Below are 24,530 nucleotides of genomic sequence, written 5' to 3'. Positions count from 1 at the left end.
GTCCCTGAGCTGGAATGTAGCAGTCCAAGAACAAGGGGATGGCAGATTCTGTATCTAGCGTGGGCCTGCTTCCTGCGGCGTCTTCTGGCTGTGTCCTCACATGGTGGAGAGAGCAGCTCTAGGAATTTCCTCTTTATGAGGACACTAATCTCTTCGTGGGCCCCCGTCCTCATGACCTCATCTAAACCTAATCGCCTCCCATGGGGCGCCTGGGTGGCGCAGTTGGTTAAGCATCCGACTTCAGCCAGGTCACGATCTCGCGGTCCGGGAGTTCGAGCCCCGCGTCAGGCTCTGGGTTGATGGCTCAGAGCCTGGAGCCTGTTTCCGATTCTGTGTCTCCCTCTCTCTCTGCCCCTCCTCCGTTCATGCTCTGTCTCTCTCTGTCCCAAAAATAACTAAACGTTGAAAAAAAAAATTTTAAACCTAATCGCCTCCCAAAGGCCCCACATCCTAAAATCATCCCATTGTGGATGAGGGCTTCGACATATGAACCTGGGGGCTGGTACCAATATGCGGTCCGTTACAGGCTGCCTGTGCACCTGTCCTGGGCTGAAACGACCACGCCGGATCAGACTGGCTGGCTGGTGGCCGGCTTTGGTTGCGGAGAAAGAAAACGTACACAACGAGGCTCCACATTGGTCCGCTTGCCAGGTCCCCTCCGCTCGGCTGCTTATGATGGGTTCTCTGCAGCTGCATCGGAGGGTGTGAGCCCCAGCCAGGGGCTGCCGGCTGCGGCCCAGCACGAGTGTGGGGGAGCAGTGGCAGTCTGACAGATTGGGCACCCTGGGTAAACATGGCCGGCCGGCCTTGGCAAGGCCTCCAGGAGCGGCTACACTGCCCTTGTGGGAGGGTGTGTTTCTCCCCCAAGCCTGGAGATGGTCGGGGTGTGGGTCTGTTTCTCTGCTGCTCGTCCTGGGGAAGTAAGTTCTAGTAAAACTTGGTCAGTTAGGAGCACCTGGCTGGCTCAGTTGGTAGAGGAAGCGACTCTTGGTCTAGGGGTAGTGAGTTCAAGCCCCATGCTTGGCGTAGTGTAGAGCCTACTTAAAAAACAAAAACAAAAACAAACAAACAAAAAAAACCCCACCAAAAACCCAAACAAACAAACACAAGTACAATTTTGGTCAATTAATGCATTTAAGAGAAAACCTATGATACCATGTATAGCCACAGTTCCATAGTAGTCTACTTGTCTTTTTCTTTTTCCTTAAAAACGTATCTTAGGGACTTTTTGTTCCCTCCCCTCCCCTCCTTCCCTTCTCTTTCTTTTCTTTTCTTTTCTTTTCTTTTCTTTTCTTTCCTTTTCTTTCCTTTTCCTTCCTTCCTTCCTTCCTTCCTTCCTTCCTTCCCTCCTTCCAGAGAGAGAGAGAGAGAGAGCACACAAGTGGAGGAGAGGGGCAGAGGGAGAATCTTAAGGAGGCTCCATGCTTGGTGCAGAGCCCAACACGGGTTCTATCCCACAACCCTGGGATCTTGACCCGAGCCAAAATCAAGAGTCAGACACTCAACTGACTGAGCCACCCGGGCGCCCCAGGGATTATTTCTATTGATACACAGAAGACTTCCTCATCCTTGTGTTAGTTGATGTAAAATTTACGTAACATAAAATTTACTGCTTTAACCACCTAACAATGTACAATTCAGTGGCGACTGGCACATTCACAGGGCTCTGCAACCATCACCACCATCTAATTCCAGAACGTTTTCACCACCTCAGAGTGAAACTCCATAACCATTAAGGGGTCACTACCCAGCCCTGCCCTTCCCAGTGCCCAACGACACTTGATCTTCCTTCCTTCTCCATGGATCTGTTTTGGCCATTTCATATACATGACATCATATGCCAGCTGGTCCTTTGTGTCTGGCTTCTTCAGTTGCATAATGTTTTCAAGCTTCACCTGCGTTGTAACAGGTATCAGAACTCCATTCCCCTTTAATACCGAATCCTATGCCATTGTATGGACAGAGCACATTTGGTTTCTCCATTCGCCTACTGATCGACATTGGGTTGTTTTCACTTTTTTGGCTAGTATGAATAATGCCGTTATGGACATTCAGGTACAAAAGTTCATTTGAACACCCTCTTGGGTGTTTTCAACTCTCTTGGGTATGTACCTAGGAGTGGAATTGCTGAGTTGTATAATAATTCTACGTTTTACTTTTTGAGAAACCATCACACTATTTTCCAAAGCAGTTGTATGATTTCACATTTCCACTAGCAATGTATGAGGGTTCCAAATGTTCCACGTCCTTGCTAAACACTTTTTTTTCCATTTTTAAATTATTATTGTTATTATGGCCATCCTAGTAGGGATGTGACGTGGATTCTTGTGGCTTTGATTTGCATTTTCCTAATGATTAATGATGCTGAGAGTATCTTTTTGTGTGCTTATTGGCCATCCGTGTTTCTTGGAAGAAACATCTTCAGATTCTTGCCCATGTTTTTCATCGGGTTGTTGTTTTTGTTGTTGTTGAGTTGTGTTCTTCTATATATTCTGCATACTGCTCTCTTATCAGATAGAGGACTTGCAAATATTTTCTCCCATTCTGTGGGCTGTCTTTTCACTTTCTTGATAATACCCTTTGATACAGAAAAACTTTTAACTTTGGTGAAGTCCAATTTATCCAGTTTTGTTATCATTGTCATTTGGGCTTTCAGTGCCACATCTAAGAATCCATCACCAAATCCAAGCTCATGAAAATTGGCTCCTATGTTTTCTTTTAAGAGATCATTTTAGCTCTTACATTTAGGCCTTTGATCCATTTTGAGATGATTTTTTGTATACAGTGTGAGGTAAGGATCCCACTTTCATTCTCTTGCATCCTTTAAAATATCTACACAGCAATCTGTTCCGTAGTTCAATTAACTAGGCTTCTCCTCAGATATTTGGGTTACTTCCAATCTTTTACCACTAAAAACAATAATACAATAAACATTCTTGTACATAATCACTTCCTACATACGTGGGCATATTTATAGGCTAAATTCCTAAAAGTGGAATTGTAGGATCAAAGGTTTGTTGCCTTATTGCTTGTCCCTAGAGGCTGAGTGGATGCCTTCCAGCACTGGGCGAGGATATGTTTCCCTACATCCTTGGTAATCTTTGTAGATCTTTGCCAACCAGATGGGTAGTTTTAATTTGGAATGTTCTTATTATGAGCAAGGTTGTACACTGTTTAATATATTTTGTAATTTCTTTGCTATGAACTTTTTATACCCTTTGCCTTTTTTTTTCTGTTGGATTATTGGTCTTTGTTTTGTAAGAGATACTTACAAAGCAAAGGAGGCTAATGTCTGTAATATGCTCATCACTTACTTTTTAGCTTTATTCATGATGTTGTGTTTCTCCTCCAGAGAAAGTGCTTCCCTCTTCCTTTTTAAGATTTTTGAGCTAAGTGACTATTTATAATAGTGTCCCCTATTCTGATATTGTAATATTATTTTATGGTCTTTTCCTGGTATTTTTATGATTTCAATATATTGTTTACTCTTTGGTATAGCTGGAATTTATTTGCTTATATGGTGTGAGGTAGGGATTCATCTTCCCCCTCTAGAAAATTGAGATCGTTGCTTTTGAAGTCAGATATCCTCAGTTTCCTACCGCAAACAAAGCAGTAAAAGTTCAGTCATGACCTGAGGGAGGCCCCAATTCACTTCATTGTTCAGTCCAGGCTGAGAAGGGCATCTCTGTGCCCTGGAACCAGAGGGCGGCTCGTTCTTGGCTTTCCCTGCTTGAGGAAGCACAGAGCAGCAGTTAAGAACAGGCTCTCGAGGCAGGCAGTATAAAATCACTGCTCAAACTTTTAATCTCTCTGTTGTGTTTTTTCCGTATCTGCAAAATAAGGATAGTAACAGTTCCTCTCTCATAGCTGAATGGTGCTGAGAGTAAACAGAGCTCTGCATGAGGTTGCTCAGAACTGTGCTCGCACGGCAAGCACAGCGAAGTTGCTGCTGTCACTATGGCCACTGTGGGCATCATCACCATTATCTGGACACTTTATAATGGCTCCAACCTCGGGGCTGCCCTTCCTGGCAGAGAGGGCGCTGGTCGTGGGCTCCTCCACCTGGACTGGTGCCATCATTTCTCCAGTCTTCTCCCAGGGGAGCAAGTGGTGATTCTTGAGTGTCTGGCCTAGGCCACCCTAGGGGGGGTTCTGAGCTCTTTTGTGCCCTAATTAATTTCTCAGTCCTTTTTTATTTATTTATTTATTTATTTAATTTTTTTTATTAAAAATTTTTTTTTCAACGTTTATTTATTTTTGGGACAGAGAGAGACAGAGCATGAACGGGCGAGGGGCGGAGAGAGAGGGAGACACAGAATCGGAAACAGGCTCCAGGCTCTGAGCCATCAGCCCAGAGCCTGACGCGGGGCTTGAACTCACGGACCGCGAGATCGTGACCTGGCTGAAGTCGGACGCTTAACCGACTGCGCCACCCAGGCGCCCCTCTCAGTCCTTTTTTAAATGTTTATTTATTTATTTTAAGGGAGAGAGAGAGAGAGAGAGAGAAAGAGCAGGGGACGGGCAGAGAGAGAGGGAGACAGAGAATCCCAAGCAGCCTCCGTACTGTTAGCACAGAGCCCGACGCGGGGCTTGAACCCACAAACCACGAGATCATGACCTGAGCCGACACCAAGAGTCGGACGCTTAACCAACTGAGCCACTCAGGCGCCCCAATTTCTCAGTCTTTAAAATCAGATAAAATGAAATAAAAACATAAATCAAGTGTATCCCTGAAGGGAGAGGAGATCTCACAAAGGGTTAGCGCCAAAGCTTGTTGACTTACAGACAGTAAACTGAGAAAGTGAGATAAGTGAATAAATAACCCGGAATGAATGATTTTCCTGATAGGCCAGGACCCAGGGCCCTGATGCCCCAAGTAGGGCTCGGAGCTCACAGGCACGGCCCTTGGCCCCACTGTCCTCAGATTGTGGTGGCAAGGAGACAGGGTCCCAGGCCTTCAGTCACCCACCTCCCCCAATTTTAAAGGGAGATAATAAAGCCACCTCCTTATCTGGGGAGATGGTATCATGCTCAAGGAAGGTCCCCGCTGTCAGGCCACTTGGCCTCACCCTTGGCACTCCTCTGAGAAGTGTCGGGGCAGTGACCTTCAAGCTCTTAAAGACCAGGGCTGTGTGTTTCCTGTGCATCAGGCCAGTTGTTGGATGAATGAACCCTGGTGGGTTCTGGTGACCACTGCTTTGAGTTATTTTGTGACCTTTGGTGAGGCAGTTACTGCTTTCTCTTCCCAGCCTTGGGGGAAGGGAGACACAATTCAGAGAACAAAAGAAGCAAATTCTTGCCTTTTGAGTTTAAGAGAAGAAACAGATGAGCAGATAGGGCCCTGTTCTCAGGACAGGGAAGAGCCCCCACGGAAGAAAAGAGTTTGGCCTCAGGTGGGTCCTTCAGAAGGGGACTCCAGCCTCCCAAGGCCCCGGGGAAGGTGTGGCAAACCCTGGAAACCTCTGCTTTCTAGGCGAGGGCAGGTGGGGGCATCGGAGTTCTCTGTCCCGCCTCACACGGTGGATCTGGTTCTGGAGTAGAGATTGCTGCCTGCAGGAGGCTGGCCTGAGGCTGCTTTGCAGGTTTCCGATCTAGGGGTGGGTTTAATTTCTACGGCGATTGAGGCTTAAGCCATTTGGGACCCTCTTTAGAACACAGAATGCAAAAGGATGCGTTCAAAATTAGGTATAGACGGGGTTTCTTTTGGAGGTGATGATGAAATGTTCTGGAATTCAATAGTGGTGATGGTTGCACAGCTTTGCAAATATAACCCCAACCCACTGAATCCTATCCTTTCAACGGGTGGATTTTATGGTATGCAAATTAGATCACAATTAAAAAAAAAAACATGCTAAAAAAATGAGGCACAGGGTTCGAGGAGGAGCCGAACAAGGGAGGGCCCGCACAGTTTTCTTTCCCTTCGCGTCTCTGCAGCCCAGTATGGCCAAGAGTGGTGCGGATGGGGGCCAGCCAAAGGCCGTCTTACTGGGAGCTGTGGTCTGAAGGGATGGCCCCCCTTGCACATCAGATCCCCCCCTCCTCCCTGGCCTGCCTCCTATACCCAGGCCTGGGTGAGCTTCCAGGAACTTTGATGTGATCCTGGAGGAAGAGTGGGAATTAATGGTGACAAGGCTTCGACTTTGTGGGATGGCACCAGGAAAATAAAGAAGTCGTATTTCCTGTACTCCTGACTATAAAAACTGAAGTTAGAGCTGTATGTGTGTGTGTGTGTGTGTGTGTGTGTGTGTGCGCGCGCGTGCGTGCGTGCGTGTCAACTCTGGCTTAGAGGAGCTCGACCAGGAGGACTGCCTCAGGCAGCATAGGTGTGGTCGACTGGGAGGGCTTATAACCCACAGCTCCCGTTGTGGGGCGGGGTGCGGGGGTTAGCCAGAGGGGACCCCGCTTCTTGCCCCCACAGTTTTGGGCAGAGAAGCGACTGCAGTCTGGGCAAGCAGACGAGGCCCTTTGGAGGCCAGGGATATGCCACTGTCATATTCATAATCGGATCCTTGTTTATCTTGAATCAGACCCGGGGCTCTCTGCATAACCTCTGTTCCTCCCATTTTGAAGATTCGGGCCCAAAACACATTTCAGGGAATAAGGGGAAAGCTCATGTTTGAAAATGAACCAGCGAAATAAATCATTGTGCTTCTGACATGATGCCCATTGAATACTTTTCAATTCTTAGCTTTGGCAGCAGCATTTTTAAAAAGCGCGCACACACACACACACACACACAACCTATCACATAATTCTTTCTCAAAGGCTCATTCAGCAGGTCTGCCTCTCTCAGTTCCCAGCCGCCCACCCCCCCCCCCCTTCCTTTTCCTTCTCTCTCTTTTTTTCTTTTAAATCAGCCCTTCTGGTGAGAGGGCAAGGGTACATACAGTCTTCCTTTGTGTTTGTAAAACAGAGCCGTATCAGTTGAGCAGTAATGATAACATTTGTAGTTATGCAAGCAGAGATAACAGTAATCAGATCTCCTGCTCTTGGCAAAAACCAATGGCCACAACCTCACCAGGGGCTGGGGTGTTACGCTGAAAGGGGAGGGGAATGCGTATGGGTTTTATCTATTTATTTATTTTAATCAAAGCCCCCGGCACACTTTTCTTTTTCCTGCCAGAGGCTGTCCAGTTAAGGCCCTCCAGAAGTTGTCCAGTTAAAGAGACCCTACCCTAAAAGGAGATCTGAAGGTCCCCTCCTTGCTCAGCGTCTCCTGGCTATTTTTTTCCCCTGCATCCAATGATTTAGGGCTTCCTTTGCTCTCCAGCAGGTAATCTGACCTCTCTATATTGGAAGGAGCGAAGGCTAACGTACTCACTCAAGCAGAGGCCGGTGGAGTGATTGCATCAGTTTGCAATGCCATTTGGAATTTTTAAAAGAAAGGTGTTGTTCTGGAGCTGCCCTTATTCCTTCCAAATCTGATTTCCCTCAGGGGGTTTCTGTTGCATTGTTACCCAAACAACATGCAAATATATTGATTGCTGGGACTTTAGTCGCAGGGACTGCAGGCTGCAATTGCCAAGGAATGCCAGGGCCAAAAACAGAACCCCGGGCATGTGCGGGTTTCCTGCAGTGGAGACCGAGATCCTCAACATGTGAGCTGTGTTTAGGGATCCTGAAGTGACCTCCTTAGTAGGGATTGGGTGTCTCAGTTTCTCCGCTAGTTGGTGTCTCTGATTTCATTTTGGGGTGGTAAGGCAGCTCTCCTGGGGAGAAGAAAACAGTGTTGAGCTCCCCAGGTGCGGTCCCAAACGTCTTTGCGTAGCCCCAAGGCCCCACCATCGGGTAGGGGTTGTCAAGAGACATATCCTAATTTCTTACCTGACTTGGGCGGAGACGTGGATCCACGACCGTAATTTGCAATAAAATGGAGACCAAACTATTTTCCTCCTCTGCTCTGAGGCTTTCCTAATTCTGTTTAAAACGGAAGGCACGTTGCCCCCCTCTTCTTCTGGCTACCTAGGAGCCGCCCCACTTTCTTCCCCCTTTCTACTCACCTCTACCCCCAAAGGGAACCGGAAATAGGAAGGTCGACGGGGGTGGGGGGTGGGGGGGGAGGGGTCGTGAAAAGCAGCATCATAAACCATGACTCGCGTGGGGGGTGGGGGCGGGGGGGAATCGTAGCAAGAAATCAATGTTGGTTTAGTTTCCAAAGACACACTTTCTTGCCCGTCTCCAGACCTAAGTGTCCGAATTAAAAATTAGACTCGAAATGCTGGGCAGATGTTGGCATTTTCGAGCCAGATGCCATTGGCCTGCGGGTTGCTAGGCAACCCGTGCGGCCCAATCAGCGTGGGTTTCGGAATGGCATCTGCTCCAAGAGACAAAACGAAGCCCCCCGTCCCTGCCGTCTGGTGCCCTGGGCCCAGGCGGGACGCGCTCCCCATGTGCTGGCTCCAGGGAGGGGTGCGGCCCTCTTGGCTTTCTTTGCCTGGACACGCATTTTAATTTCACTGTGTCAACTCTCATTATCTGTCTCCGCAGAATCCCCCTTTTTGGTTTTCAGAAATAATTAAGTAAAAAGCCCTTTTTCACTCACTGCATTTTTGGCATTGATAAAGACATTTGAGGCATTTCAGACGAGGCGGGGGCCGGAATCCGAGCGGCCTTTGAAGATGTTCGTTAAAGACAGTTCTGACAAACAGTGGCAAACAGACCAATTAACCCTAGCATCGAAGTCCTGGCGGCTTGAAACTCCCTTCAAAAGAAATTAGCCCTGATGTTAATAAAGTGGGTGTTAGACCGTTTCAAAATATCCAGTTCAGCAGCCTGAGTCGATTGGAATGGAATGGCTATGGTGCCTTGCCAAAAGAGGAGTCTTGTGCTGGTGTGAATTTTTGTTACAGTGGCTGTCTGAAAGTTAGAAAAAAAAAAAAAAAAAATATATATATATATATATGTCCCAACCGTGGTTGGAGCGAAACTTCCAAGCGGACTAGTCCAGGTTCGTTAAATAAGTAAGTGGCTCGCCGTGAGAAAGAAAAAGACCCAGAGAAGGACGTGTCCGGGAGTGGGTCCTCTAACGTGGGGGTTGGTGGCTGGACTCAGGATTGCCACCCAGGCTCCAGCTTCCCAGCGATAAGCCTCGCTAACACTCCTCTGCCTGCCCAGGAAGGACTGGGAGCTCAGCTGTTGCTTCCTTATCGATTTTTCAGATGACGCGGGAGACAGACCCACAGCTTCAGGCTGGGAAGGTAGCGCTAATGAATTGCCAAGACCCAGGGTGTAGGCATTTGTGGGGTGATGCTTCCTCGTAAGAGGGGAAGGAAATGATCTGCCTGGGGAACTGTTTGCATCTGCCGGGACCGTACAAGTCGATTTTGTAGCGCTTGGGTTACATTTCCACGCGCGGTGCTGGTGTCTTACCTTTAGTCTCCGTCGCAGAAGAGAGAAATAAACCTTCTAATCAATGTATTCTCTGAGAAAAGATATTTTCAGACTTGCCCTGCCCGTGTGTCTGTGTGACAACGCAGGGTAGGGAGCAAAGAAAACAGCAGCCCCGGCGTGGGACGAGGCTGGGACCCCTAGCAAAGCCTTTCCTCCTCGAGGTGTGGGTGGACGAGGCTGGGGCCTGGCTTGACGGGTCTGAAACGGAATCAGAATTCAGCTCTCGAGAGTGGCCTTGAGAATCTATGCTCGCCCTTGTGCCGCTCTCCCTACCGTCCCCGGCAGTTTCCAGAGGGGAAACGGAGGCAGGGAGAAGTGACTTGCTCAGAGTCACGTGACTGTCGAGGGCCCCACTCTCCTGCCTCAACTAATCCTGCTTCCTCCTGCTGCACCGGGACCCCACGTGTCGACCTGCTCAGACTCAGGATTTCGTTTGAGGTTGGCCGTGGGAGGGTCGGGCTCCTGCCTTGGTGACGGACGCTTTTTGTTCTGCCCCGTATGCCGTTCTGTCCTCACACGGGCTGTAGGGGAGGGCTGGGATCCCTCCTGGGGATCTGGGATCCCTGGGGATCCCTCCAGGGCCCTGGATCCCGCCGGGGCGGGGTAAGGCTGTGGCCGAGGCCAGAGCAGACGGTAGAGGCATCTGCCTCCACGCTGTCTCCAGCTTCCTTCTATCTCCACTTTCTCAGGCTGAGCCTTATCTCTCCCAGATAATGGACTCCTCTCCGGCCACCACATTCTCTGGCACCCAATAAGGCTGAAGCACTGACTTGGGGTGTGGCGGGGTGGGGGGGGGAGGAAAAACCCTCAGTGCTGAGCACTGACTCTCTTTGTCGCTTTAAGAGGCTCCTATGTTTTTTCTCCGTGTTAATCTCGGAAAAACAAAGTTCCTCGTCGGTTAATTCACTTGGGAGAGCTGGGACAGTTGTCTCATTTCAGTCTCCTACTCTTGGCTTACCCCACGGGTGCTGCCTCACTCAATTCTCCGCCTAGAGGCGCCGCAACTCAAAGTTCAAAGGTGAATTCCTCTATTTTGCTCAATTCTCAATCGGATGTCTAGTTTGAACCTCAGAGTGGCAGAAACCGAATCTGCCAACACAGGGCAACTTTCCTCTTTCCCTGGGGTTGGGTCTGAAAATCTGGAGGCTGATGGGACACCAAGGTTATGAGGCTGCAGGGGCCAGGCTCTTACTCGCCACCTGTTCGTGCTGATGTCTGCTGCACTGTCCATTGTCCTCATTCCCTCCACGTGTGATGCTTCTCTGTGGCCCTTCAGGGCACCTGGAAACTTCTGCTGCTCTCACACCACGATAGGGAAAGGGGAACTTTCTGGGGGGCTGAGACTCTGTCTGCCTAGACATAGTGCAGCCATTTTTTGCCAGAGCTGAGCCACATTCTTCAGGGCCCCACCCAGGATGGGGGCATAGGCCCCTCCCCTCCAGGGTTCCAGAAATCGTTCTTAAATTTTCTCATTTGCCTGCTACACTCAAATCTTGGGGTGTGGAGGGAGGGTAACATGGGACGCCTTCTTAGGAACCCGCTACTATCTGAATTACTTTGCTTCTGACTCTCCCTTTCTCCCAACTTGGGAATTCTTTTGCGTAATTGAAGTGTGATTGACATACAATCGTGTATTAGTTTCAGGTGTACGACATAGTGCTTCAACTTTTGTATGGATTGTGAAATGATTGTCTCAGTAGGTCTAGTTACCAGCCATCACCATACAAAGTTTTTTTTTTTTTTTTTTTTTTATTTTTTTCTGAAATTTATTGACAAATTGGTTTCCATACAACACCCAGTGCTCATCCCAAAAGGTGCCCTCCTCAATACCCATCACCCACCCTCTCCTCCCTCCCACCCCCCATCAACCCTCAGTTTGTTCTCAGTTTTTAACAGTCTCTTATGCTTTGGCTCTCTCCCTTTCTAACCTCTTTTTTTTTTTTTTCCTTCCCCTCCCCCATGGGTTCCTGTTAAGTTTCTCAGGATCCACATAAGAGTGAGACCATATGGTATCTGTCTTTCTCTGTATGGCTTATTTCACTTAGCATCACACTCTCCAGTTCCATCCACGTTGCTACAAAAGGCCATATTTCATTTTTTCTCATTGCCATGTAATATTCCATTGTGTATATAAACCACAATTTCTTTATCCATTCATCAGTTGATGGACATTTAGGCTCTTTCCATAATTTGGCTATTGTTGAGAGTGCTGCTATGAACATTGGGGTACAAGTGGCCCTATGCATCAGTGCTCCTGTATCCCTTGGATAAATTCCTAGCAGTGCTATTGCTGGGTCATAGGGTAGGTCTATTTTTAATTTTCTAAAAATATGGAACGCTTCACGAATTTGCGTGTCATCCTTGCGCAGGGGCCATGCTAATCTTCTCTGTATCGTTCCAATTTTAGTATATGTGCTGCCGAAGCGAGCATACCATACAAAGTTTTAATGCCATGTTTTTGACTGTCTTCCCCATGCTGTGTGTGACGCCTCCATGACTTAGTTATTTTTTAACTGCAAGTTTGTACCCCTTGGTCCCCTTCACCCATTTTGCTCCACCCACTTGGGAATCTTTTATCCAGGATGAAGGGCGGGACTCACCTTCTTTCCATGCAAACCCCCTGTGTCTCCTCAGCCCCGAGCTTTCGAGGTTCCTTTTCCTTCTGCCTTCTGAGTGAAAAAATTACACACACACACACACACACACACACACGCTTGACTAAGATATAACTTACAGATCATAGAATTCAACCATTTTAGGTATAGAGTTTGCTGAACATTCGTAAATTTGTATAGTGCAGACATCACTACAACCAGGTTTAGAACATTTCCGTCACCCCCAAAAAGGTTCCTTGCCCATTCACAGTTAATCTCTGCTCACCCATGGCCCCAGGCAACCACTGATCTGCTTTTTGTTTCTATAATTTTGCCTTTTCTGGAAATCTCATATAAGTGGAATCATATAATATATAGCCTTCAGAATCTGGCTTCTTTATATCTCTATCTCTATCTATCTCTATCTCTATCTCTGTCTCTGTCTCTAACTCTGTATCTATATATAACTTAAACTTCCTTGATGACTATGATTCACATGGTCTGCTGATGAGGGTTGGGAAACATGGATTCCCATTCAAGAAATCTGGCCGTGCGTGGAGGCTACGGGTATGGTGGCAGCTGGCCGTGACACGGGGCTAGGGAAGGGCTTGTTCGATCTAAGGTAGAAGAGGCTTGAGAAGCTTAAATGCTGATGGAAGCGTCATTAGCGAAGGAGAGGTTGAAGATGCGGGCAGGTGTTGGGCAGTGGGCTGAACTGAGAGCATGGGGTCTTTAAGATGGGGAGGAGCCTGGGGCCTTGAACTTGGGGGAAGGGGTGCCCCTTGGGCGGGAGGAGGGAAGGTGGGAAGGACGGGCAGGGTAGGGGGTTTGGTGGGCGCGGAGGACATTCCCCTCTTGCTTCTCATCCTCCCTCTTGTTTCTCCGTCACCCACTGCGAGTGAGGAGGGTGGAGTGTAGACAGGAAATCTGAGCAGAATGTAAGTCTGAAATCGTGCTTGCGCAGGATGGGAGGGTGACGTGATCAAGGAGACACTGTTGGATGCCAGGCGGAGCGAGAGGCCCAGACAGTGCTGGCGAGCATGACTTCATGATGGCACCACTAGAGGACGGTGGAGCGATGGAGAAAGGGGTGTGTGGGGGGGGGGGGCGTGGGAGATGACCAGACTTCACTGACGATGAGGCTTTTGGGGGAGTGGTTTCAGTGGAGACTAGGTTTCTGAGAGGGCCAGCAGGTCAAAGCTGGGGATGCTGACACCCCTCACCTGTTCAGGAACAGCGAAGAACAAAAACCAACCCAAGACGTAAACTGCCCTCACAATCTCTGTAAAGGGAGAGGCTCATCCATGTTTTAAATAGCTGAGGGGGATTGCCTCGTTCCCCAGCTGCCGTAAGGAAAGGAACTAAAATCGTCCGTGATGCTTTTCTGGTCCAACCTGCATCCCGCTATTTATGCTTCCTCTTTGTCGTCCTGAATCCCTGCTGGGTGTGCTGCTGCCCAAAGGGCCGGAGACGGGAATGAATGATGTGCCTTCATCCAGCAAAATGGGCTTTCCGCTGTCCCTACTGTCGTATAGGTTATTGGCGGTGGTCAGTTCTGAGGAATAATATACAAGTGTCAGTGGAGATTGTTCTTTATGAAAAGAGTAAAAAACCCAAACGAACAAACACTGCAAACACCTCTTTGTTTTATGGAGGATAAATGCGCCATTTCATCCACCTAATGATTTTTGATTTCTGAAGGTTGGGTGCTATTTAATGCTTCCGTTTGTCCCTCTCAGGTCCTAGACGCTTAATCTTTTCAGGACACCTCATCACCTTCCAGCATCTGAAATCACCATGTTTGCCTGCAATGTGTGGACTAGGGAGAAAGGACTATTTCAGTTGGGCAGGCTAGTCCACCACCTTTCATCCAAGAAATCCGTGTCCCAAAGTGACTTTCTGACAGTTGGTAAGAGCCTGTTCTTCCTCAGGTGGCCCCAATTTCAGCTCGCTTCTCTTAAGGGAGAGTTGCACCATGCTGAGTGAGATCACAAGGCTTAGAGGTGGATAACTATTTTGACTCCGGGTGATTTTTACCTTATGCTCTGACTTTGGATTTCCATTGTAAACCCATTGCATTTTGGATTTTGCAATTTGCAAATCCATTGTATTTTTTTTCTGGGGTCAAAAGATTCTGTTGAGTTCCTTAGTCTTGTCTTAGAGACATTCCTAAATGGGGCTATTGTAATGCATGGCGAATGAAAGAATATAGGCCCCTTCATTGAATCCCTACCCTGGGTCCTTGGTAGATCATTACAGGATCCTCTGTCTGTTGCCCCCCTCCCTTAACATCCTAGGGGACATCTTGCCCCCCAAACTCTTATGGCTTGTCGCAGGGACTAACGTGTTCTAGCGTGACCTGCACCGTTGGCCTCTGTCAGGTGATATTGGGTGGCTGCTGACCCGAGCTAGGCCAACCGGTCCCTGACATTTGGATTTGGGAATGGAGGAGGGTGGCCAACTTGTCCCAGTTTGCCCGGGACTTTCCCAGTTGGGGCACAAAAAATGTCCATGTCCTGGGAAACCCTGCTGTCCCCAGCAAAGGGAGGCAGTTGGCCACCCTAAGCGGGACAGAACATTAAAGCCAGTGTTTCTCTGCCACCGAAGCTGTGAGTGAGTCTCTAGTGAGAGAGGTTGTGCTGACGTGGCAGCCCTGGCAGAGAAGAGAACCTGAGAAAGAGACACTAGCCTTATCTTTGTACTTCCTGTGCTCTGTGTATGGACCCTCCTCACAATCCACCAACCAGGGCATTGCATTTTCTGCTCATTTATGTTCAATAGACCTTTGCCATCTCAACCAAAAGAAGCCTGACCAAACTGTGCCAGGTCTTTCCTTCTCATTTAACCTGAGAACAACCCAGGAGCTATATAGTAATGTGAAATTTTACAAACAAAGAGGCAAAGGCTCAAAGATTTTAAAGGACTGAGGGTCAAGGTCGCCAAAGTAGAAAGATACAGAACTGGGAGTGACATCCATCCAGGCCCAGAGACGTCAAGTTTGGGGTCTTATTGTCACACTGCAGCTGCCTCTGATGCCAATATTGGAATCCGTTAACATTGGCAAAGTTCTGGTCAGTCTGACATCTTATTCTGAACATCAGCATGTCTGGAAAGGGTCAGGGGACTAGCTTATGCTCACTTCTTGAAGTCCAACTTGCCCCCTTTGATGGGGGGATATCTTTAATGGCAGCCAATGATTCTCTCACATTTGCCACACACCTGCATTCTCCGTGTATTAGCCAATTTAACCTTTACAGCAATCCTATAGGTTATGGGCCATTTTATCCTCACCTTATAGGTAAGGCAACCAAGCTACAAAGAAGTTAAGTAGTTCACTAATCAGTGGTAGGGTTGGGAGTAGGGGTCCAGGCGATGTTGCTCGGCGTCCCCACACTCCATTGCTTCCGGGCATTCAATGATTATCCCAGTCCTGAAACCAGGTTGGGGATCAGGTGCGTCTCACTTCCTCTGGCACCGGCTGCTGTGGACTTTGGGAGGTTATTCACCCCTTTGACCTCCAGTTTTATTTTCCATTTGTGAAGACTCAACGAGAGAGTTACGCAGGCTGCCACCTTAAGTTCCTGGCACGTGGTGAGTGTTCAATAGCGAGGGGCATACCAGTCTAGACCCCTCTCTTGATGTATTGTTTACATTTCAGTTACAGAGAATAGAATCAATTTATGTTGTTTAAGCAAGAAGTGGTTTTTTGTTGTTGTTGTTGTTTGCTATGTTTCTCCTAAGGTATTCAATGCCTTACGGCATTGTTGAGAATGCTGAAGAAACAGACTAGGTTGTCCATTCAAGAACGAGTCCCACATCTGGAGTGCAGAACTGACTGCCAAAGAAATATGGGCTCTTCGATGAAAAGGAAGCCAGTGGCTCCTGCCATCCAGAAGCCATTCTATGCAGGAGGCCACCACTGCTCCCACCGGCTCCAGAAGCAGCCCATATCTGCTGTAATCCACACCAGCAAAGCGGATGTCCTGACACCCGTGGAGCTAGAGACCCTAGCACTGCTACAAGGGAGCTAAATGGCTCCACGGATAAGCTTGGCCGTTGAGAGAGACGACAAAAGGACTACTTCTACCTTCTTCCACCTTCCCAAGCATACACGCTTGCATCTGATGGGCCGAGGCTAAGTGACATCAGTAACCCTAGTTGCACAGGAGTCTGGGAAATGTAGTTTTTAGCTTTCTAGCCTCTACAACTCAAGTGGGCATCCAAGAAGGAGAGTAGAATTGTGTCGGGTGCCAATGGTTGTTGGGAACCAACCTACCACATTAGGGCTGCCCCGTTGGCAGAGCTAGCTGCAGGACGGCGAGTGGAGCTTCCGGGTAGAACAGTTAATGCTCAGGTGAGGAGTAGGGTGTGGACGTGGCTGAGAGCCAAACTCTCCCATCCTCTGCCTTTACAGAACCGTGAGCACACCTGCTGTGCAACCCCTCCCTGCCCCGGGAAGCAGCCTTCTTTGCATGTCCTGTGCTAGGTGGAGTGGGCAGCGCGGCATGGTTCAAGGCACTGTGGGCAAAGGTTCTGGTTACCCTTTGCCACTGACAACGTGCGACGAAGCACGCTTCTTCTTCAGTAAACAAGGGGTCTGGCCGAGGCCTCTCGTCGCACTTAACAACCTCTAAATTTAGAAGAAACAGACTCCCTTGTGGTCACTTCATTCCAGAGCTACATTGGAGAAATAACATATTTCTTTTCAATATCAACGTTGTCAAAACCACAGTAGCTGGGTTTGCTTGGTTTCTGGTAAAACAGTGGCTGTTAAAACTATGTCGGTGCAGACGTGGACATAAATAGATAATAAATCCTGATAGGTCTATAGGACTGCTATATTTAGATTCAAACCTGTTCACCCTCACGAGATAAAGCTCCTTTCGATGGCTCAGCTTCCCAAACCGGGAAAAGGTTCAGAAATGGAAGGTTTGTGGATTTCATTGCCAAGAAAACAGAAAGTAGAGGCAGTAATCTAGAGTGTCAGTGTTGATGCTGAATTTTACTGTTGGAGCCCGGGTCTGCCCCCGCCCCTTCCCCAGTCTTTGGCCCTGTAGAGGTCAGGTGTGACTTCCTGAATTCTGTTAGCCTGACATTTCAAGGGCTTAGAGCCATTTAAAAAAGGTGAATATGCATGCAATGACCAACGTGTCGGGGCCAACATTTAGCTTCTGTTTAAGAACTCCTAGGGGCTGAAGTGATTTTCCTAAGCATAGGCAAGCCTGGTTGAAGAAACCCAAATGTACAGATGTTTGATCAGGGGCTTTAAATGAGAGTATTTACATGGAAAAATATCTAGTATCATAGCAGGTGGCTTCCTTCTGCATTTTACATGAATAAGCCTCTCTTGGCTCTCCAGAAATCCACCCTTTATAGGGCGTGAAGCCCCCCAGAGCAGGCAAAGCTCTCCTCTGGGAATGTGTATTTTCTTGGTTGCTTGTGGTATTTGCTGTTTGTTTTAGGTTCTCAGTTAAGAAGCCCTTGAGAACAAGAGGGAAACTTCAAGTTCATCTAGCTCAACTCCCCAGTTGGAAAGAGCCAGTGGGAGAATGAAGTCAAAGCAGGAAAGCCTTGTGGGAGATCCTGACTGTCATCTGATCGTCAGCCGTGCGTGGTCCCCCTCTTGCCCTCGGCCACCTGTGCCTTCAGCTCACCTCTTGGACCTTGAGTTTCTGCAAGTCAGTCAATTCCTTCCCACTCCCATTTCACCCCCCCCCCCCAGTTTTTTCTTTCTTTGAAGCAACCTGTGTTATGTTTTCCCAGTGGGTCAGCGTCCTGGACGTTTTATCCAAGTGGCTTGGAGGTAGTCCTGCTTATCTTAGCTTCTGAATCTAACCAGTCCTTAATTATTATCATCACTTGACCAAATCCCCTTCTCTCTTCTCTCTACCTTCATCCACACCCACTCCCGGAAATGGATAGGTCTTGGCTGGGCCAGGGGTGAGGACCCCTAGGCCAGTGTGAGCAGTTTCTCATCCTGGGCAGCAAGGATGCCCAGAGAAGCCGGTGGAGGAGGGGTCACAGCAGGAAGCTGTAGGTCCTCCAACCAAAGGAGTCACTGGCAGGTGTTGGAGACAGGAGATTGGACTTTGAGACAGCAGAGAACAACCTCAAGGGCAGGGCCAGGGAGCTTGGCTTGAGCAGGGTCACTCCTTCATGCCATCAGAGCCAGTGGGGGACTCTCAGCACGGTGTGCGGTCCAGGATGAACATTTGGCACCTGCTGCGATTTTAGCACTGTGTATGTGTGTGTATGTGTGTGCACACGCCTGCAAAAATGCAAGCATTGTGTGTGCAGGGACCTACGAGTGACATGAGGCTCAAGACCCAGTCCTTGGCGATGGTTACCAATCCGTCTGGAAATACGCAAGACCCATCTTACACAGCAGGCCGTGTATTAAGCGCCACATTATGGTGGACAGAGAGCTAAACTGGTAATGAGGGTGCCGCCCAGTTCTAACCCTCTACCTGTTCCTTAACTTGGCTGTGTGGGCCTCCATTCGCTCTCCTGTAATGTGGAGGGATGGGAGTGACTAGTGACAAACAAAACGAATCTGAAAAGAAAGGTAACACAGATCGAGGAGGGTGCACAGAACATGTGAATTTCCACAAAGCAAACATGGGAATTTGTGGCATCGATACCACCCAAGTCAAGCAATGGATCAATACCAGTGTCCAGAGGCCACTTTCGATCCCCCTCCAGATCACTGCGCGCTCTTCTCTCCAGAGGCAGCCACTGTGGTCTCAATAGTCTGGAAGTCCCTTTCAGCTATAACATTGAGTAACCCTACACATAACAGGCATAGACAGAAGACCACCGCGGCGCCGGCCAAAGCTGTTAAAAACTGGAACTCTGTTGTGTAAGTTCCTTGACATAGTTTTACAACAATGAGTACATAGGGCCCAGATTGTTTCTTTGGCCATCAGAACCCTACTTTTTTTTTTTTTTTTTTGAACAACTGAGCATGATCAACCAAGTTCCTATATCTGCGCTCTCCCCTGTGTCCTTGGCTCTGTGGTTCTGAGGTTGTACTCTGGGTCAGAAAATTCCTGCCTTCATCCCAAAGTTCAGTACCAAGTACAGAGCTATTTTTTTTCTGGTGGTGCAAAATTGACCTGGGTGGGTACATCATGGTGCTAAGCTATTCCTCAGGGCTGCCAAATTGTGACTTGGCGTGTGTACTTATGCCCGTAAAAGGTTGCCTTAAGCACAGAGGAAGGGCAAGCATCGTGATTACACACACACACACACAGAAAGCATGGCCACCAGTATGATACCCACACGATGCACCCATTCAAACGATGTTCGCAAAAGGAAATGGATTTGAAAATTCTTTGAATGGAAAAAATGGGGCTGGATACTGTTCAGAGACAAATTTGTACACGAGGTTTTACTGAAAAGCTGGTTTCCAGCAAGGCTTAGGATCGTTTCGCTGTGGCTTTCACTGTATTAGAGCTTCCTAACCCCTTCCAGTTAGTGACGCAGTTGGAACTTCTGATCACTCACGAGGGAGCGAGTGACCTTCTTTGTCTCTTTCAATCTACCCAGCAGCTCGGCCTTGTTGGATCGCGTCTCCCCTTATGCTCCCTGCCTTGGTGCTAGAGCACATCTGCCCACACGTACACACACGTACACGTGCGCGCACACAGACCCCGGCCGCCTTCACTATCTCTCCGTTGCAGCCCTGGCTACTACTGCCCAGCAACCAAGCCTGGCCTGTCCCGCGGCCTGCTGGTTGGAAAAATGTTGAAGAAGACGGTCCTAGGGGTTTCCTTCTGACCCCGAAGCACAGAGACACGGTGCCTGTAATGCGCTGAAGCTCACACTCCATGTCTTCCCTGCAAGGACAGAAGTAATTGTCACCACATGGGGCCTTTCATGCGGGGGGGGGGGGGGATCACATGTGGAGCTGGAGAAGGTGGTAGTTATATTGCATGGTTTGAGGACTAGGGAGTTTCCCAGCTCCTAAACCTCTTCCCTCTTCTCTATCCCACCTGCCTGTCACAGCAACCAATGTGCACCTGCTTAGCTCCGCTCCTATGGGCTGTGAATGATTTTTGGTCATCAGGAGTTTCCTACTAAAATGTGTGCATTCCAACCTTTACGGCCAATACCTCATAGGGATCAGACTAGTGAGGATCTGTGGAGGGGGGCGGCCAGGGGCTAGGGACGGCTTTGCTTCATAAGAGCTGATGGAAGGCTGAACGCCAGTATTGCGACAGGCAGAGGGGGACATCCTTCTTCCAGGTAAGCACCGGGTACAGATTGGTATGGTCTCCCAGCTGGTAGTGGGACCGAGGCTTTCTGGAGCCACGATCAGGTGCTAATCCCAGCCAGTTGAAGGCCTGCCATAGGTGACTTCCTGCCTGTTTGTTACTTGGTGCTTCTATTTCTCCGTGGCGAGAAAGAAGGCACCCTTTTGGATTTATGTGGGTATAGAGGATGACCTTTGGGGGCACACTCAAGCTTGTTCAGTGTCCTCGATCTGCATGAAGGAGAGTGCCTCCCCAGTGCAACCTCCTGATGGGCTCGACGCAAGCCCTTACAAAAACACGAACGTGTTTGAGAGAAGTAAAGCAAAGTCATTTTTGAATGTGAGTCCATGCAAGACTGCAAATGAAAATACAGAGCGAAACTCGATCAAACCTGGCCCCTCTCTCGCAGGCTTCCTCGGGGGTGGAGGAGATGTCTGCAGACTGGAAAATGTAATTTCAAGGGGGCCTGGAGAGAGACAGCAATAAAGACCCGTGTGTTTTATTGCACGTTCTGAGGGGGAAAGGCTTAGGAAGTGCCTTAATGGAGGAAATGAGAGATGGTTCTAGAGGACAGAGCTTGATAAAAGGAAGGCGGCCCGAGCTCTCAACAGGAGAGGTCATGCCTCTTTAATTTGTTGGAATTCATGAAGGGTTTGCTGTGGCTGCAGCAAAGCAAAAGTCGTGGGCTCTTCGAGTTTCTGTCTATCAGTGTTGATGAAGCAGAGATTGAAAGACGCTGTGGCTGGTTATCAAGTAAACAGCAGTGAGCTGGTGAATGTTTACCGGCTGGCTCCAGGGACGGGGTGGCCCGGAGCCCTGATCTGTAGTTTTGCCGATTTCCGTGGTGTAAATACTCCCACCGTGGCTGACCTCAGGCTGCCCATGTGACGTCACTGAACACAGACCTGGGAAGAGATACACAGAATGCGCTCTGGTGAGCTGGTGCGGGCCAGCTCCAGCCCGGCCCGGTCGTGCCTGAACAACCCGGTCAGTGGTCAGCTTTTTTTTTCCTTTGGCGTTGATGTGGGGTCAGGGAGCCAGGAGCCGCCGGTCCGTTTGTCCTTCCTCAGACAGGAGCTGACGGCCTGCTTCAGGATGGCAGGCCCGGCTGTTTTAGGTAGCACGAGACTTGGGCTGGGGAGGAGAGACAGATATAGGTCCCCCAACCCAACGCCCCCGACCCCATGTCTCCTGAAGCTGTGATTTAAATTTGTAATGTTTTAAAATTATTCCTGAAGAATCCGAAATGCTTCGGAGAAATTCCGGTAAGCCCAGAGGATTCTGAGCACAGCGCGGGACGCGCACAGCAAGGGCATATTGGGCCTTCAGGGAAAGCTCCCCTTTACTTGAAATGGACTCTTTTCAATGACGTGTGAGCTGACCGTGGGTAACAGGACCAACAGGGGTCGTGGGGTCATCCCCCTCCTAGTCGTGGTCGGTGAAGGTTGTTTAGAAAGGACGGACTCTGGCTTCCCTTGGAGCTCCTATCTGCCCTCCATATGTCTTGCATTTTAAAAAAGTGCAGACCTGAATTAGAATGTTCTGTCCTGTTACCCCGAAAGTACAATCATACTTGTCAGACCAAACGGGCTCTGTTTAGACCACTTGCGAGGCACCTTTCCTTTGAGTGTAGGGTTTCACTTCTCCGGGCTTTGGAGTACTGGGCAGTTCCCCTCACAGAAGCCATGAGAAAGGGGAGGTCACATGCGAGTCCCTTGACCTTTGCAGGGAGAAGCCCTACGTTTTGGGCGTCAGAGAGAAATTCTGATTGGACAAAGGCTCCTGTAGCTAATGAAACATAAACAATAAAAAACCTAAGCTACCCTCCCCCGGCAAAAAAAAAAAAAAAAAAAAAAAAAAACCTGTAAAAAGGAAAATCTGCTGTTTAATGGCTTATTCCTGTTTGGTATTTTTCTCTAATTTATCCCATGCTTACGGGACACTTGTGTCTTTTCAACCTAAAGACTGGAGAGCTAGGAGGTCCATTATGCAATTTGTTCTACATGTATTTATTGCTAAGTGCTGGAAAAATAAATAAGACCCAGCGACTCTGTCCTTAAGCTATTCACTATTTAGAAAGGCAAGCAGAACCTTGGAGAAGTTGGCACTTAGGTCAGGAGGCAGAGGGGAGCCATGGGCAGGGTTTGGTCAGGGGCATGACACAGGCAGAGCTACCTTCTTAGAAACGGGTGTGGGAAGGTGGGTTGGGACCACAGACCAGGAGCAGTGCCCACCCAAGTTTCAGGATGGAGGTCATAACAGTCCATGCTGGTGGAGATAGTGGGAAGGGAGAGAAGAAGTGAATAGGGTGTGAGTAGTTTCATAGAGAGAAACACCAGTGTCAGAGGAAGTATTCAGGAGGGCAGGATGACGAGCCCAACTGAATGGTCTAGCTTGAGAGGAGACAGGGAGAAATGGGTATATTTTCCACGAGTGTCTGGTGTTTCTGCACATCCGTGAGCATGGGCACTGAAAGCTTTTGTTCCAGACTATCTTTTCAAGGACATTTGTCTAGCCAACAGCCTTGGAAGATAGAGAGTGTTGTCCTCTGGAGCAGAAGGTAAGTCTGTTTGCTCTCCAGGAAACTCAAGATAATGTCTACGTCAAAGGTCAGGCAGCTTTGCCGGCAGCCCATCATCAAAATGAAGCTCACACTGCATGCCGTGCCCGGAACAATAACATCTTTGGTCTCTGAGCCGGGAGTCTCGTGTCTCCTTCTAACATTCATGAACCAGTGGCAGGCTAATGAGTCAGCTTGCAAGTAGGGGGACATCTCAGACCCTTCACAATTCTTGACACATGGCAATAGACATTTAGGTCTAGGTGGGCTTTAGATAGCATTTATTTTAATTAAAAAAATTTTTTTAATGCTTATTTATTTTGAGACAGAGACAGTATAAGTGGGGGAAGGGAAGAGAGAGAGGGAGACGCAGGATCCGGAACAGGCTCCAGGCTCTGAGGGGTCAGCACAGAGCCCGACGCGGGGCTCAAACGCACAAACCGTGAGATCACGACCTGAGCCCAGGTCAGACGCTCAACTGACTGAGCCTCCCAGGCGCCCCATTAATTTTTATGTTAGAGATGAGGAAATTGAAGGCCAAGGTGATTTGCTCCAGGACACAGAGCAAGCTGGTAACCAAGAAAAGACTTTGTCCCAGGTGCTCCCGACTCCTCTAGAACTTTCTCCACTATTGCAGGCTGTGCTTTGGCTTAACTGTAGGAGGAGTTTCAGTAGATGATGATGGCAGCGGGATTAATGGAGTGCTATGCCATGCCAGCCAGGCGCACTTTCAGGAGTTCCACGAGCACTTGAATCTCATTTAAACCTCTTCTTCTATCGTTATCTTGAGTTTGCAGGCGAGGAAACTGAGGCACATAGAGGCGAAGTCCTGGGTCTGAACCCAGGCAGCCTCGTTCCGGCATCTGTGGTCTTAATCGCCATCCAGTACTGTTGCAGGCTCATTAAAGTCGGAGAGCCGTGTTGTTGGAAGGGAGCGTGGAAACCTTTCGAAGTTTCTATTTGTATTGGACGGGTCATAACAGAGAGGAAGACCTACGATGTGTTTTGATCACAGAGTCATGATGGGCTGATTTGTGTTTCTACATATACGTTTCATTTCTGATTTACTGCGGAACTGAAAAAAAAATGCACCTCAGTAAGATGACAAAAAACATTATCTGTTGAGAGACAGAAGGGGGAAGGAGAGGTTCAGGAACTCGGGCCAGCGGTGACAGTTCCCTCAACATGTCCTGGGCTCGTACTACCTTTGGGTGACCGTGCTGAGCGTTTCACATGTACTGTCTCATATGAACCCCCACCACTCTGTGATGAGGTGTTTCCCGCACGTCCGTTGTACAGGTGACGAGACTGAAGGCAGAGAGGAAACACGTCAGACAGCAGGTATACGTTATCAGCCAGGATTTAATTCCAGGCAGCCCCTCTTCAGACTCTTGTGTTCTCGACACCGCCCTGGCTGTGCGATCACGGAAGGCCCCGTGGCAGAGGTGGCATCCTAAGGCTAAGCAGACTTCTGGTACCAAAGCGGGGAAGGCATCCCAGGTAGAGGGAATGATGACAACAATGGCATAGGCAGCATCTGATGGACGCGGGGGTAGTGGGAGGTAGAGTTGGAAAGACGGGGCTGGATCCGACCGGGGAGAGTCTTGAATGAGAAGCTAAAGGGAGTCTTGAGATGGTTTTCGAGGTGGGGGGAGCGCATGATGAATGCTGCTGTTCAAGGCATCAGGAAGCGGCGAGAAGATGAGGACCTCAGCTAGGCTCCAGCGTGGT

General features: G+C 48.8%; 1 non-coding gene across 1 annotated transcript; it reads right to left on the bottom strand.

Annotated features, from left to right (window-relative positions):
- Nucleotides 1-11,714: 11,714 nt before the first annotated feature.
- On the bottom strand, nt 11,715-11,821 carry LOC125148482 (U6 spliceosomal RNA). The gene has a single exon (XR_007145565.1). It is a non-coding gene; the product is annotated as a U6 spliceosomal RNA (small nuclear RNA).
- Between the last annotated feature and the right edge of the window lie 12,709 nt (nt 11,822-24,530).

Source organism: Prionailurus viverrinus, chromosome D2 (assembly GCF_022837055.1).
Source record: "Prionailurus viverrinus isolate Anna chromosome D2, UM_Priviv_1.0, whole genome shotgun sequence".
NCBI classification, from domain to species: domain Eukaryota; kingdom Metazoa; phylum Chordata; class Mammalia; order Carnivora; family Felidae; genus Prionailurus; species Prionailurus viverrinus.
The sequence above is the reverse complement of the archived record's forward strand: the minus strand, read 5'-3'. Positions and strand labels throughout refer to the sequence as shown.